Genomic DNA, 14,280 nt, shown 5'->3' with positions numbered 1-14,280 from the left:
AAAAGAAAACTAAAGCAGGAAAGGAGGCAGGGTATTTTGGTAGGAATGAAGGGAATATGAGGGGCTGAGGAGGAAGGGGCTGAATGAATTGAATTGGCCCAACAGGAGAAGGTGAGTCAGAGCTCCAGGGAAGGGTGACCATATCTGAATGGGATGCTTGATATCACAATGTCAAAGAGGAGAGACAAGGTGTAGAATGTAGGTGGGAAATGACCCTGGGTCTCTACACACACATGGTTAAAGAATAGAAAAGCTATCACGGGAGGGGATGGTATACAGAGCTCTGGTGGTGGGAACTGTACCCCTCTTATCCTATGGTCTTGTCAGTGTTTCCATTTTATAAATAAATAAATTAAAAAAAAAGAATGTGGTGAGTCGGGTGGTAGCGAAGTGGATTAAAGTTTACTCAAGTGGTGCAAAGCACAAGGACCAGCCTAAAGATCCCAGTTTGAGCCCCTGGCTCCCCACCTGCAGGGGAGTCGCTTCACAGGCGGTGAAGCAGGTCTGCAGGTGTCTATCTTTCTCTCCCCTTCTGTCTTCCCCTCCTCTCTCCATTTCTCTCTGTCCTATCCAACAACAATAATAACTACAACAATAAAAAACAAGGGCAACAAAAGGGAATAAATAAATAAATATTAAGAAAAAAAGAATGTGGGTGGGAAAGGGGGATTGAGTTGACATGGAGGAAAAGATCTTTGGAGGTAAGGTCAAAGTACTGAGGGGTCATCCATGGTAGACCATAAAGTCACAAGAATACTGACAGCAGTTGGGGCTACAGTGCAGATGTTGGTGATGAACTAGGTTAAAGGTTGGTTGCAGGTTGGATGTTGGTTGCAGATGTAGTGCAGATATAGTTTGGAGGTTGGTTTCAAGGCATACAGATGCACTGGGGAGGGTACTACATCTGGTTTAGCAAATTGGTGTGAACTACACACACACACACACACACACACACACACACACACACACACACACACACTAGAATTTTTGAGGAAAGAAGAGAAATAATTTGGAGAGCAAGGAAAACACCTCCCCACACCATTCACATGAAGGTTACTGAGTTACCTGGAATATGATAGGGGAAAAGTACTTCCTCTTGAACAGGGAATCTAGCCTCAGAAGCTAGTTTGATTTTTAATAGACTACAGAGGTCAAGGGAAGTTTCTAGAAGAGGTTGAGGGGGTGGTAGAATGGGTGCTTCACAGAAGTTTGGGATATTGAGGAGAGGAGTTGGGCAGCTTTGGGTGATGATGATGTTCAACAGTGACTTCTTTTAGTGACCAAGTGAGTAAGGATGCAGACTCAATGGCCTAGTCACAGTGGTTTCTTGGAAGGTATGTGTGTGTGTTGGCGGGTGGGGGGGTGGTCCAGACTGTATCAATGAAGATAGATTTGTTTTGCCTCCCCAGCTTTTTATTGTTAAAAATTTGAAAGAACTGTACTCGAGCACTCATACACCTACCACCTCGACGCTATAGTTGATATTTTGTTCTGTCTGCTTAACTGCCTAGCGATACACCTCTCTTTCTCTCTCCATCTTTTATACTTTCTTTGGGGTGTCATTTCATACTGTGTGCACTTAACCTGGTACGCTACCACCCGGCTCCCTCCATGGGGTGTCATTTCAAAGAAAGTTGCTGACACCAGTGTATTTTACCCCCTGATACTTTAGGATGTTTGAAATAATACACTAGAGTTCAGTTTTCAAAAATATTTTTCTAAATATCTTATCTTATTTTATTTTATTTTATTTTATTTAATGAATGAGAGATACAGAGAGAAAGAGAGGTAGAAAGACTAGAGCACTGCTCAGCTCTGGCTTATGGTGGTGCTGGGGAATTGAACCTGGGACCTCAGAGCCTTGGGCATGAAAGTCTTTTTGCTCAACCACTATGCTTTCTCCCCAGCCCTACAATGATAAATTCTTGAGGAGAATTTATATGCATGAAGTATACAGATCTTGATAAAACATGAGGCATTTTGTCAAATACCTATACTTTTATAACTCAACCCCCTATCAAGATATAGTATACTACCATCATTCTAGAAAGTCCCCCTGACTTCTTCCTGTCAATTCATTCCTCCCCTCTTCACCCAGTTAACCACTATACTAATTTTTTATCACTCTAGACTAGTTATACCTGTCCTTGGACTTCATATAAATCGAATCATATTATACAGACTCTTTTATGTCTACTTTGTTTCTCTCAGCATAATGGGATATTCATTTGTAATGTTGTGTGAATTTGTAGTTAATTCCTTTTAATTAATTAGCTTATAAATATCCCATTATATGATTTGAACAGAAGAATCATTACTTTTTGGTAGCCATGGGAACTATTTCTAATTTTTAGTGACTGAATAATGCAGTTATGTGCATTCTTTTGTTCTTTTTCTTCCCTGTAGTCTGTGGGAGCCTTTTAACTATAAGTAGGTTTTTTTTTTTTTTTTTTTTAGCTTAATCACTCACTTCTGAGCAAGAGATAAATCAGGGTCAGGGAGATAGCACAGTGGTTATGCAAAGACACTTCCATGTCTTGAATATCCAAATTCAGCTCTTCTGCTAGCAGCCAGAACCAAGCTGGCAGTACTATTTGGCCCTGTGAGTTTCCAAACAAATCCCGTTTATACTCTGTGGGTTCTGCGGCAATTATTCACCGTATCTCCCAATTCATCAGGAGAACAGTGTGGAAAGGCTCCCACTATACAGCCTCACCTCTAGTCCAGCGGGGTGTAGATCTTCTCCTGAGTTTCCTGGCCACTTCTCTGCCCCCACCCCCCAATCCCCCATGTCAACACTGGGCCTCTCTGCTGCTCCAGCCTCTGAGAGCAGTAGCAATGGAGACTCACAGTTGCATTTGGTGAACCTTAAGGGAGTCCTTTCCTCCCCTCAGAAATTTTTTTTTTTTTTTTTTTTTTTAAGTAAAGCAGGCTGGAGGTGGTGCCACAACCGGCAAACTGCTGGACTGTTACCAGGTATTAGCTGTATTTCTCCTTAGGGCTTCCTCTCTGTCCATGAACCATATGTGTTTGCACTCACCAGTGATTTGGTGGGTTCCCAAAGTAGTTCTAGTCCTACCTTGTTGCAGTCCAAGGTGATCTCCTTTGATAGTCCTAGTTGACTGGGGAGAGGAGGAGAAAGAAGGGGAGGGGAGGGGAGAGGGGAGAAGAGAGGAGAGGAGGGGAAGAAAGGGGAGAAGAGAGGAAAGGAGGGGAAGAAAGGGGAGAAGAGAGGAAAGGAGGGGAAGAAAGGGGAGAAGAGAGGAGAGGAGGGGAGGGGAGGGGAGAGGAACACAGCTGCTGCTACTCTGTCAGTTATGTACATTCTTGTGTGAACATTTTTGTTGTCATGTGCTTTCATTTATTTCATGTAAATACCTAGAAGTGGTAGCCAGGAGGGTAGAACACAGGGTTTGCATGAGTAATGTCCCAAGTTTTATCCCTGACATGACATATGTCAGAGTGATAGTCTCATTCTCTCTCATAGATAAATAAATGTAAGGTATATTTTTAAAAAATATCTAGATGTGGAATTGATGATCACAGATAGACTTTGTTTTAAGAAACACAGATCTTTATCTAAAGTGGTTGTACTGTTTTACATTTTTACCAACAATATGTGAGAGTTCTGATTGCTCCATCTCCTTGCCAACATTTCATGCTATCAGTCTGTAATTTTAGTTTTGCTGGTAGGCACATGTTGGTGTCCCATTGTTTTTTTTTTTAATTCTTCTTCTTTTTTAAATTTATTGATGATAAAGATAGGAGGAAAGAGAGAGAGAGAAAGAACCAGACATCACTCTGGCACATGTATTGCTGGAGATGCAACTCAGGGCCTCATACTTGAGAGTCCAATGCTTTATCCATTGCGCCACCTCCCAGACCACTCATTGTGGTTTAATTTAGCCTTTTTCTAATAACTAACTATGGTGGGCACCTTTTCATGTTCTTCTTTCCCATCTATATATTTTCCTTTGAATTTTTTGTTCAGATCTTTTCTTTGTTACAAAAATTGGGTTCTTCATTGTTTCATCTTTAAGCTACAGGGACTCCATAGCCCATTGTCAGGATATTTTGCAAATATTTTTTCCCAGTATGAGGTCATCCATTTCTTAATGGTATATTTTGATAAGCAGAAGTTTTACATTTTGATGATGCCTCGATTTATTACTCTTTTTTTAAAAATAATTTTTGTCTTTCATGATATATTATAAAATACCTTTGCCTATGGTTACACCTCAGAGATATTATCCTATGTTTTATTCTAGAAAGTATGTGATTTTAGCTTATGCTTAAGGCCTATGATCCATTTCAAATTGTTTGGTTTTATAAAGTTTTTTAATAGAAACTTTAAAAAATATTTTTATTTATTAGATAGAGATAGAAATTGAGAGGGAAGGGGGTGATAGGGAGAGAGACAGAGAGACACCTGCAACACTACTTCCCCATTCGCAAAGCTTTCCCCCTGCAGGTGGGGACCAGGGGCTTGAACTGGGCCTTGTGCATAGTAACATGCGCTTGACCAGATGCACCACCACCCTGCTCCTTTTTTGTTTGTTTTTAGATAGAGACAGAAAGAGCAGAAGAAACTATAGCAGCAAAGCTTCCTTCACTACAGGGGATCCGGCTTGAATCTGGGTCACATACATGACAAAACAGCACACTATCCAAGCGAGCTATTTTTCTGGCTCTCAAATCAGTTTTTATGAATGGTGCTAGGGAGGGGTTTACTTATTTATTTTTTTCTATGCAGCTATTTAGTTGTTCTGGCTCCATTCATTGAACAGACATTCCTTTTCCCATTGCATTGCCATAATGATGGCATAAAAATTAAATTATTGCTTAATTAAGAATCTACTTCTGGGTACTCTTCCATTCCGTTGAACTATTTCTTTATGCTTCAATGTCTTGATTCCTTTTTTTTTTTTTTTTTAAACCAGAGCACTGCTCAGCTCTGGCTTATGGCAGTGTAAGGGATTGAACCTGGGACTTGAGAGCCTCAGGCATGAAAGTCTCTGCATAACCATTATGCTATACCCCCACCCAATGTCTTGATTCCTAAAGTCTTATAGTAAATTGGTAAAGTTAGAGAGAAATTGGTCTATAGCTGGCGGCCAGTGTTGGGTCTTTCTTTGGTTTCAAAACCGCTATTATCTTCGCACGACGCCAAACTTTGGGCATAGACTCAGATTCCAAGATGTGGGACAGGAATGAAGCGAGCCACTTCTTTGCTGTGGGACCCAGGTTAAGAATGAATTCTGGGGTGATGTTATAGACCAATTTCTCTCCTTTCCGTGTGTTACAAACTCCTTGAGAGGCTGCTTCTGTCACGTATTTCTCATCTTACAGAGAAATTCCTATCACCCGCCCAAGCTGGTTTCTGCCCAGGAAGATCTACCTGCGAACAAGCCCTGACCCTCTCAACTTACACTGAAAATGGATTCCAGAAGAATTTAAAGACGGGTGCTGTCTTTGTTGATCTCACAGCAGCCTATGACACGGTCTGGCACCGTGGTCTCCTAGTCAAGATCTCAAGATGCCTGCCTCCATGGGTGGCCAACACTATATCGTTTCTTCTCCAAAACAGAAGATTCCGGGTGCATCTGGGTGACAAGTCTAGCAGATGGAGACTTGTCTCAAGTGGCCTCCCTCAGGGCTCTGTTCTGGCTCCTACGCTATTTAATATTTACATCAATGACCTCCCAGAAACTTCTTCAAGGAAGTTCATCTACGCCGATGACATCTGCTGTGCAACTCAGGCATCCAAGTTCGACATCCTCTAGGAAACACTCACGAAAGACATGTCTCTGATATCTGATTACTGTAAAAAATGGCGACTAATCCCTAGCACTGCAAAAACGGTATCATCTGTTTTCCATCTACACCATGCCTCGGCCTCGAGTGAGCTTAATGTGCAGCTTGGCGATACGAGAATCCGGCATGAAGCCCAGCCAGTCTATCTTGGTGTTACTCTCGATCACACTCTGTCATTTCACAAACATCTCATAAAAACTGCAGCAAAGGTGGGTGCGAGGAATAACATCATTGCAAGACTGGCCAGCTCCTCATGGGGCGCGAGTGCTTCCACACTACGATCATCATCTCTGGCATTATGCTATTCCACTGCAGAATACTGTGCCCCAGTATGGTTCTGTAGCCCCTATGTCCACTTGGTCGATTCCAAATTATATTCCTCCATGAGGATAATTTCTGGAACCATCCGTTCCACCCCGGTTCCATGGCTGCCAGTTCTTAGCAACATCGCCCCGCCAGATATTCGTCGGGATGCGGCATCATCTAAGTTCATTTCCCACATCTACGCTCGACCGGACCTGCCAATATACGCGGATATCTTCGCCCACCCTGTCCAACGCTTGACATCTAGTCACCCAATCTGGTCCCCTACGCCTACACTGAACTTCTCTGTTCCAGACTCTTGGAAACAGAGTTGGCAGTCAGCTGAGGTAAAGAACAAACACCTCGTCACAGACCCCTGCAAGCGTCAACCCGGCTTTGACCTAGCACGTCATGATTGGGCCCTCCTCAATCGCTATCGAACAGGCCATGGCCGGTGCGCTGCTATGTTCCATCGCTGGGGAGCCAGAGATGACCCGAACTGCCCCTGCGGCTACAGACAGACTATGACCCACATAGTCAATGACTGCCACCTCTCCAGATTCAAAGGAGGTCTCGAAACTTTACATCAGGCTCAACCTGATGCTGTTGACTGGCTACGGAAGAAGGGCAAACGCTAGAAGAAGAAGGTAAAGTTAGATGCTTTGACCACTACATATCCTCTACATTTCCATAAAATTTTAGAGTCGGAGGGTTCAGGTCCTGGAACATGATGGCAGAGGACCTAGTGGGGGATGTATATTTATGTGGAAAACTGAAAAATGTTATGCATGTACAAACTATTGTATTTACTTTCGACTGTAAAACATTAATTCCCCAATGAAGAAACTAAAAAAAAAAAAATTAGAGTCAACACATCATTTCCAAAATATTTAGATTTGGTGGGGCTAGGCGGTGTCTGAACAGCTTAAGTACCCATGGTACAGAGCATAAGGACCCATGCAAGGATCCTTGTTTGAGCCCCTGCTCCCCACCTGCAGGTGGGTACTTCACAGGTGGTGAAGCAGGTCTGTAATTGCCTATATTTCTCTCCTTCTTTGTATTTCTTGACTCAATTTCTCTCTGTCTTAGCCAATTAAAATGGCTGCCAGGAGCAGTGGATTCATAGTGCTGGTACTGAGCCCCAGTGATAACCCTGGAGGCAAAAAAAAAAAAAAAAGATTTGTTTATTTGTTTATATGAAAGAGTGGGGAGGGCACTGCTCAGCTCTGACATAGGGTAGTGCTGGAGATTGAACCTGGGATTTCTGGGGCCTCAGGCATGCAAATCCTATGCTGAAATGCTAAGCTATCTTCATCTCAGCATGTCAGTTTCTCAAGTACATCTATAGTGATTAAGACTGAAATTGAGGACTGGGGAGACAGCATAATGGTTATTCAAATGACCTTCATGCATGAGGTTCCTAGGTTCAATCCCCAGCACCACCATATGCCAGAGCTGAGAAGTGCTCTGGTCTTTCTCTCTGTATCATTCTCTCTGTATTTCTTTCTTATTAAAATAAAATATATTTAAAAAACTGAAATTGAGTCATATCTAGATATTGCTTTGGAGATAACTGACATCTTGAAAATATGGAGTCTCCCACTCGATGAATGTATCAATCCCATTTCTTTAGGGATTGATATTCTCAGTAGTATTTTGTAGTCTTCAGTGAAGAGATCTTTTGTGTTTGTTGTGACATTTATTCCTGAGTGTTTCATGAGGCTGGGGAGGTGGGGGTGGGTGGGAGATACTATTTATTGTAAATGGACATTTTTCAAATTTCCTTTTCTGTTACTGGTAGCGGAACAAAACATTAGAAAAGACAATCTATAAGGTGACCCTGGGTGTGGGGAAGTGGTTCCATTTATTTGCTGACAATCCTAGAAGGTTCAGGGAGTGGGAAATAACATGGCCTTGTTGTTATGGGAGGGGAGCTGCATGTACAACACACTGCCTCTCTCTCTCTCTCTCTCTCTCTCTTTCTCTTTAGTGCCTCCAGGGTTATCACTGGGGCTGGGTGGCCATTTGTTTTCCCATTTTATTTGATAGGACAGAGAGAAATTGAAAGAGAAGGGGAAGGGAGAGAGAAAAACAGATACCTGCAGACCTACTTCACTGCTTGTAAGGCTTACCCCTTGAAGGTGGGAAGCAGTGGCTCGAAGAACCAGAGTGGTTCTTGCACTTAGTACTATGTACATTTAACCACCACCCAGCCTCCACAGCTGGGTGTGCTTTCTTTCTCTGTCCTGTTCCTGAAAGGGATGTCCTTCATTTGAGATGCATTTTGGGAAGGGCTCTTGAGCCCCTCCTCCATGCAGCTTTGCTACATCTTGCAACCAGTACAGGGCTGCCATTATGGCCTGTGACAAGCATGGCCCTCTGTGAGCCAGTGAGTTGGCCTTAGTGGCACAGGTGACCTATTCAGTAACAGCCACAGCCTCTGATTTTTTTCCCCCAGGATTATTGCCACAGCCTCTGATCTTTAACCATCCCAACCTACAGGGAAGAGATAGAGGCACAAACAAATTTACTCTGCTCCAAACATCACAGCCAGACTCCTGGGCTGCCTTACCACTTCCAAGGAGAGTCCTCAATGCTTTCTCCAGGCCAGTTTCTTCCTGCTGCCCCACCCAGTGAGAATCAGCTGCCCACACTTCTACAAGGGCCAAAGTTTCCAACTCACCCTCTGAGAAAAGATTCTCTAGAAGCAGAAAACTGGACAAGCCAAAACACCACCCATCCTGGGGCCTGCCTGTTTGGCTAGAAAGGGTGTGTAAAGAGAAGTGAGGGGAGGTAGATGTGGGGGCAGCCCTGTTGCTGAGCAAAAACACAGGGGTGGGACAATGACAATGTCAGGGAAGAAGGCAGTCACTCTTCTTGATCTCCCAGGAGATTCCCAGCATCCCCTGAAAGGACGATGTCTTTGCCACTCTGTGAAACAGTGCTTGCTGCCCTCCCTTAATATGCTGTGTTTCTTCCTCACCCATGTACCAGTTCATGGAGCTGTTCCTGGTTTTGCATGTGATTTTTCCTCCATGCACTTAGACAGGCATTGGAGACCAGTGCTTTAGAGGCAAGGTCTTTTGCAGTTTGGGGCTTTACCATCCTTAGTCTGAATGTGGCCCCTGATTCCAAGTGACAACAATTAAAAGGAGAGTTTGAGACTTGCTCGTCCCTGCCTCTGAGTCCTGCTAAATTTTAAGCAATCATTGACCTTTGTTTGTATATGAGGGGTTGTCCGGGTTGTCCCCACCCATCCCCAACCTTGGTTTCTCAGGACTTCCTCTGTCTCTGAAGTTGCTTTTCCAAAGACTCAGCCCCTCACCCCCGACTTCCACACCACTTCCCCTGCTTTTGACTTTTACTTAAATCTGAATTGATCCAAGATGCTTTTCAGGCATCTTCATAACTACACTGAAGTCCTCATCCTCTGTTTTTTTTTTTTTTCTATAAACATGAACAGGAACAACATTGGTGTGTGTGGAGTAACTCCCCTTCTTTATCTGTTCATAAGGTTGGGGGTTTCTTTCTTTTTTTAAGATGCTTCTTTTTTAAATTTTTTAAATGTTTATTTATTTGTTGGATAGAGGACAGTCAGAAATTGAGAGGGAAGGGGATGGTAGAGAGGGAGAGAAACAGAGAGACACCTGCAGCACTGCTTCACCACTTGTGAAGCTTTCCCCCTGCAGGTGGGGGCCAGGAGCTCGAACCTGGGTCCTTGCGCACTGTAACATGTGTGCTCAACCAGGTGTGCCACCACCTGGCCCCTAAGGTTGGGGGTTTCTTCAACTGAGGATCAAGGCCTTCTCACAGCCAACACTGCAACTTCAGAGGCCTGTGCCCTGGGAAAGGGGCTGGGTTCTCACATACTGTGTTCGTCTATTGGGGAAGGCAGAGGTTGGTGGAGAGGGGAGGGGAATGGAACATGGAAACCTGATAAATGGAGAAGGCAGGGGCCATGGAGGGTCAGGAGAGATCCCACATAGTAGAACATGTGCCTTGCTGTGTTGAGCTCCTGTAACCCCATGGGAGCACCATGGAAAATACAGGGGATCTCCAGGGATGACGGAGCAGTGCTGCAGTGTCTCTCCTCTCTCTGCCTATCTTTTCTTCTCTCTCCTTTCTCTCTTCCCCTCCCTCTCTCAAAGTGAGAGGTAGAGAAAGAGAGAGAAGAGAAGGAAATGAAAGGAAAGGAGAGGAAAGGAAAGGAAAGGATGGGATGAAGTTCAGGGAGATAGCATGGTTATGTAGAAGAATTCTATGCCTTAGGTTCCACACTCCCAGGTTCAATCTCTAGCACCACCATAAAACACAGCTGAGCAGTACTATAGAAAACAATAATAATTATAATAACAGAAATAATAATAATAATAATATGAATAATTGTGTCAGAAAGGCCTCTCAGTGGTAGTCCAATTACATAAGGCCCTGGGATCTTTCTCTGGGCATACATGGCATTAAAAAACAGAAAGAAAGTGGTCTGTGGGGGGCCATGTGGTGGTGCACCTGGTTAAGTGCTCACCTTACAGTGTGCAAGGACCCAAGTTCAAGCTCCTGGTCCTTAACTGCAGAAGGAAAGCTTCACAATTGATGAAGCAGAGCAGCAGGTGTCTCTCTGTCTCTATCTCCCCCACTCCTCTCAATTTCTCTCTGTCTCTATCCAGTAATAAATAAATAAATAAAACTTTAAAACATGTTTTGTGGGTATGAGGCAAGCTTTGATGAATATATACACACATATGTACATATATATTTGCATTCAGTGCCAGTGATTGAACCCAGGGACTCATGGATGCAAAGCATCCATTCTACTACTTAGTCATCTCCCTAGCCCCAAATATAAGATGAGAGGTCACATAGGCTCCTAAGATGAATTTGGGCCCCAGATCAGATCAAATCGATGGGGTTTACAGTCAACAATATTTATATACCTTTTCCATATTTGAGAGCTACTCTCTTTCCTGATCCAGTTTTCTGGTCCTTTCTCCAGCCATCATATCATTTCCCCAGACAATAACTTGGGTACACCTGCATATCAGATGGCAGGCTCAGAAAAAACAAACAAACAACAACAACAACAACAAAACAAATGAAAACTATTATAGTCATGGGCCCTTTGGAATATAACTAAAATAGGCCTACTAACTATCTACAGAACGGAGACCCCCAAATCTTCATCTGCACTATTCCAGCTTTTAGGTTCATGATTAGTCAACAATTTGTTTGGCTTTATATGTTAACTCTTTTTTCAGCCACCAGGTTCCAGATGCTACTGTGATGCCAACCAGACTTTCCCGGGCAGATGACCCCACCAATGTGTCCTGGAGCCCTGCTTCCCCAGAGCCCCACCCCATCAGGGAAAGAGAGAGACAGGCTGGGACTATGGATCAAACTGCCAACACCCATGTTCAGTGGGGAAGCAATTACAGAAGCCAGACCTTCCACCTTCTGCACCCCATAATGTCCCTTGGTCCATACTCCCAGAGGGTTAAAGAATAGGAAAGCTATCAGGGGATGGGATGGGATGGGATACAGAGTTCTTGTGGTGGGAATTGTGTGGAGTTGTACCCCTCTTATCCTATGGTTTTTGTCAGTGTTTCCTTTTTATAAATAAAAATTATTTTTAAAAAGATAACATTTTCAGTCAATTTAACTTCTAAATAAGTAAAGACAAATCAAAATGGTATCTTAGTGCCTACCACATGGTGGCATTACTAAACATTTTTATGTGATTAATCTTTCCAACCATCTAAATGAGTCAAGGACTTTGATTTTTTTATAATCACTTAGTAGACAAGGAAGGCCAGAGAAATGATGTCTCCTCTGTAGTGCCCAGGTAAGGATGGGATGAAGGGACTGCTTACAGAGAAGCTGCCAGGGACAAGTGAGAAAACTTGGGGGGAGGGTCTTCCCCCCCCCCGGCCAGCCTCCACCTCTGGTAGCAGGGTACTCAGACCTGGCCTCTTTCTTGTTCCTGCTCCACCTAGTAGCAGACTTCTTTTCTTGATGTTTTCCAAAGTGGCTTGCCTTTGGCACAACCTCTGTGTTTCCACCCCTAGTAGACAGCTTCCAGAAGTCCAGATGCCGTTGGCCCCTCTCCAGATGCTGGCCAAAGGGCCTGCAAGTCTCTTGGAGTCTTCCATTGTTTTGCATATGTATCTCTGGGGACCTAGCACTCTTGCAATCTGGGCAATCACCGCTTCCCATGTTTGATGGTTGTTCTGACTTGGCACCACTGACTGGGAGTGGCAGGCAGGAAGCTGAGGGTATGGCTGCCCACTGTCAGATCAGGCCTGAAGAGAAGTTGGGGGGGGGGCGTCTCTGAGCCCTGGGCTGACACCTGAAGGAAGATGGCAAGAGCCTTCACTTCTCAGGTAGATGGTTCCTTGACCCTCCCCTCTGATCCCCTCTGTGGGCCTGACCCTGTGGAGCATAGAACCATGGCCTTGGCTTCCAGGGGCTTCTATGTTCTTGGCCCAAGCAGGACAAGCTCCAGGAAGACAGAGTGCCAGGGAATGTGTAAGGGATTTTTTAGTTGCAAGTAACAGAACCTCTAGAGAGAAAAGAATGTGTGCTTCTCACTTTTGAAAGTAATTCTGATTCAAATATATGGTTTCTTTTAATGGTATTAATTCCCATTTTATTTGTGATTAATAGTATTTTAAGATTGCAGTGTATAGTTCCATACCACAGCCACCACCAAAGTTCTATGTTCTCATCCTTCCTTAATAGTATTTTTGATCCAACAACAATGACATCAATAATAACTACAACAATAAAACAAGGGCAACAAAAGGGAATAAATAAATAAAATTAAATTTAAAAAAAGTATTTTTGAAATATGTGTGTGCCAAAGTGAGCATGACCTTTTAGATATTCTGACTGCAAAATTCTAAAGAACTTTATCAAAACATTTTTTTTTCTTTTTATTCCTGTTGTTCTCCAAAGTTAGCTGGTACCTGAAAGTTTACAGTTTGAGTTATCCAACTCTGAGTCAGTCTCAAAAAGGGAAACTTTTGTTCTCATTTCTAAAAAGATTTCAGCTTCAGGCTTGGTTGGCTCAAGGTGCTTATAATATGTTGTATGAAATCTGACTCTGCCTTTCTCTATTGTGGCTTCATTCTTGGAGAGCACATACTTCTAGGACTATCTCCCAGGGCTTACTGGTCTTGTCTGAAAGAATAAGCTCTGTCTTCTCCCCAACTCTTTTAGATATAAATAAAAAATATTTTAAAAATTAAAAAAAAAGAATAAGCCCACCTCCTAGTCACATCAGAAAGGCCCAGATTGGGCTTAAAATGTCGAGGCATTTCTAAAAATAACCCCCCAATACTAAAATACTTACAACTTTAGACCAGATAGATTAGAATGTGGTCCTCTCCACGTCTAAGATTTAGTTATTAGTAAACAGCCCATTCCCTCTATTGGAAACTGCAGTAGTTTTCCCAAGGTCACAGATTTGGGGTGACTAATATATATATATATATATTTTTTTTTTCTATAGTCCTGTATTCTCATCCTTTCTAAGTCACACCTATACCTGTTACAACTTCTGAATGTCCTTCCTCTTTTCCTCCTCTCTCTCTCTGGGTCCAGATGGAATTGGAGCTCAGAGCCCTCTGGTCATCTTCCCCTAACATTTCTCCCCCTCTGGGAGAATAGATCAAAATTCTTCATGGGGTCCAGAAGGTGGGAGTTCTGGCTTCTGTAATTACTTCTCTACTGGACATGGAAGTTAGCAGGTCAATTCATACACCCAGCCTATTTCTATCTTTCCCTAGTGGGGTAGGGCTTTTACAGAGGTGAGGTCCCTTGGGCACACTGGTGGGGTATTCTGCCCAGGGAGCTCAGGGTAGAATCATAGTAGCACCTGCAACTTGGTAGCCAGTTCAGAGGCCCTGGCCTATATCTAGGGTCTGTAATTTTTTTTTTTTTGGAGAGTGTGCTATTTATAATGGAACTAGGGAGTCCCACATGCTAAGAAAGTTCTCACCAGATCATTGGAACTAGAAGGTTGACATCTCTGGCTTGGCATCTTTGGATACAATCCAAAGCAGAAAGTCAGTGACAGCATAATGGCATGGTGGCACTGGTTGCACTGATTTAGGTGAGGAGAGCAGAAGCAGTATAACAGGGTGAGGGATCAAGATAAGGCATCAAAAA

At 43.3% G+C, this 14,280-nt stretch overlaps 1 long non-coding RNA gene across 1 annotated transcript in view; it reads left to right on the top strand.

The window, feature by feature from the left end:
- The window catches only part of LOC132541715 (uncharacterized), a 77,528-nt gene extending 65,891 nt beyond the window's left edge, over positions 1–11,637 (top strand). The window contains exon 3 of the long non-coding RNA XR_009552814.1: positions 11,370–11,637. This is a non-coding gene — a long non-coding RNA (uncharacterized LOC132541715). The remainder of the gene's footprint in view (positions 1–11,369) is intronic.
- The last annotated feature ends 2,643 nt before the right edge of the window (positions 11,638–14,280 follow it).

Source organism: Erinaceus europaeus, chromosome 12 (genome assembly GCF_950295315.1).
Source record: "Erinaceus europaeus chromosome 12, mEriEur2.1, whole genome shotgun sequence".
In the NCBI taxonomy this organism is placed as follows: domain Eukaryota; kingdom Metazoa; phylum Chordata; class Mammalia; order Eulipotyphla; family Erinaceidae; genus Erinaceus; species Erinaceus europaeus.
The sequence above is the reverse complement of the archived record's forward strand: the minus strand, read 5'-3'. Positions and strand labels throughout refer to the sequence as shown.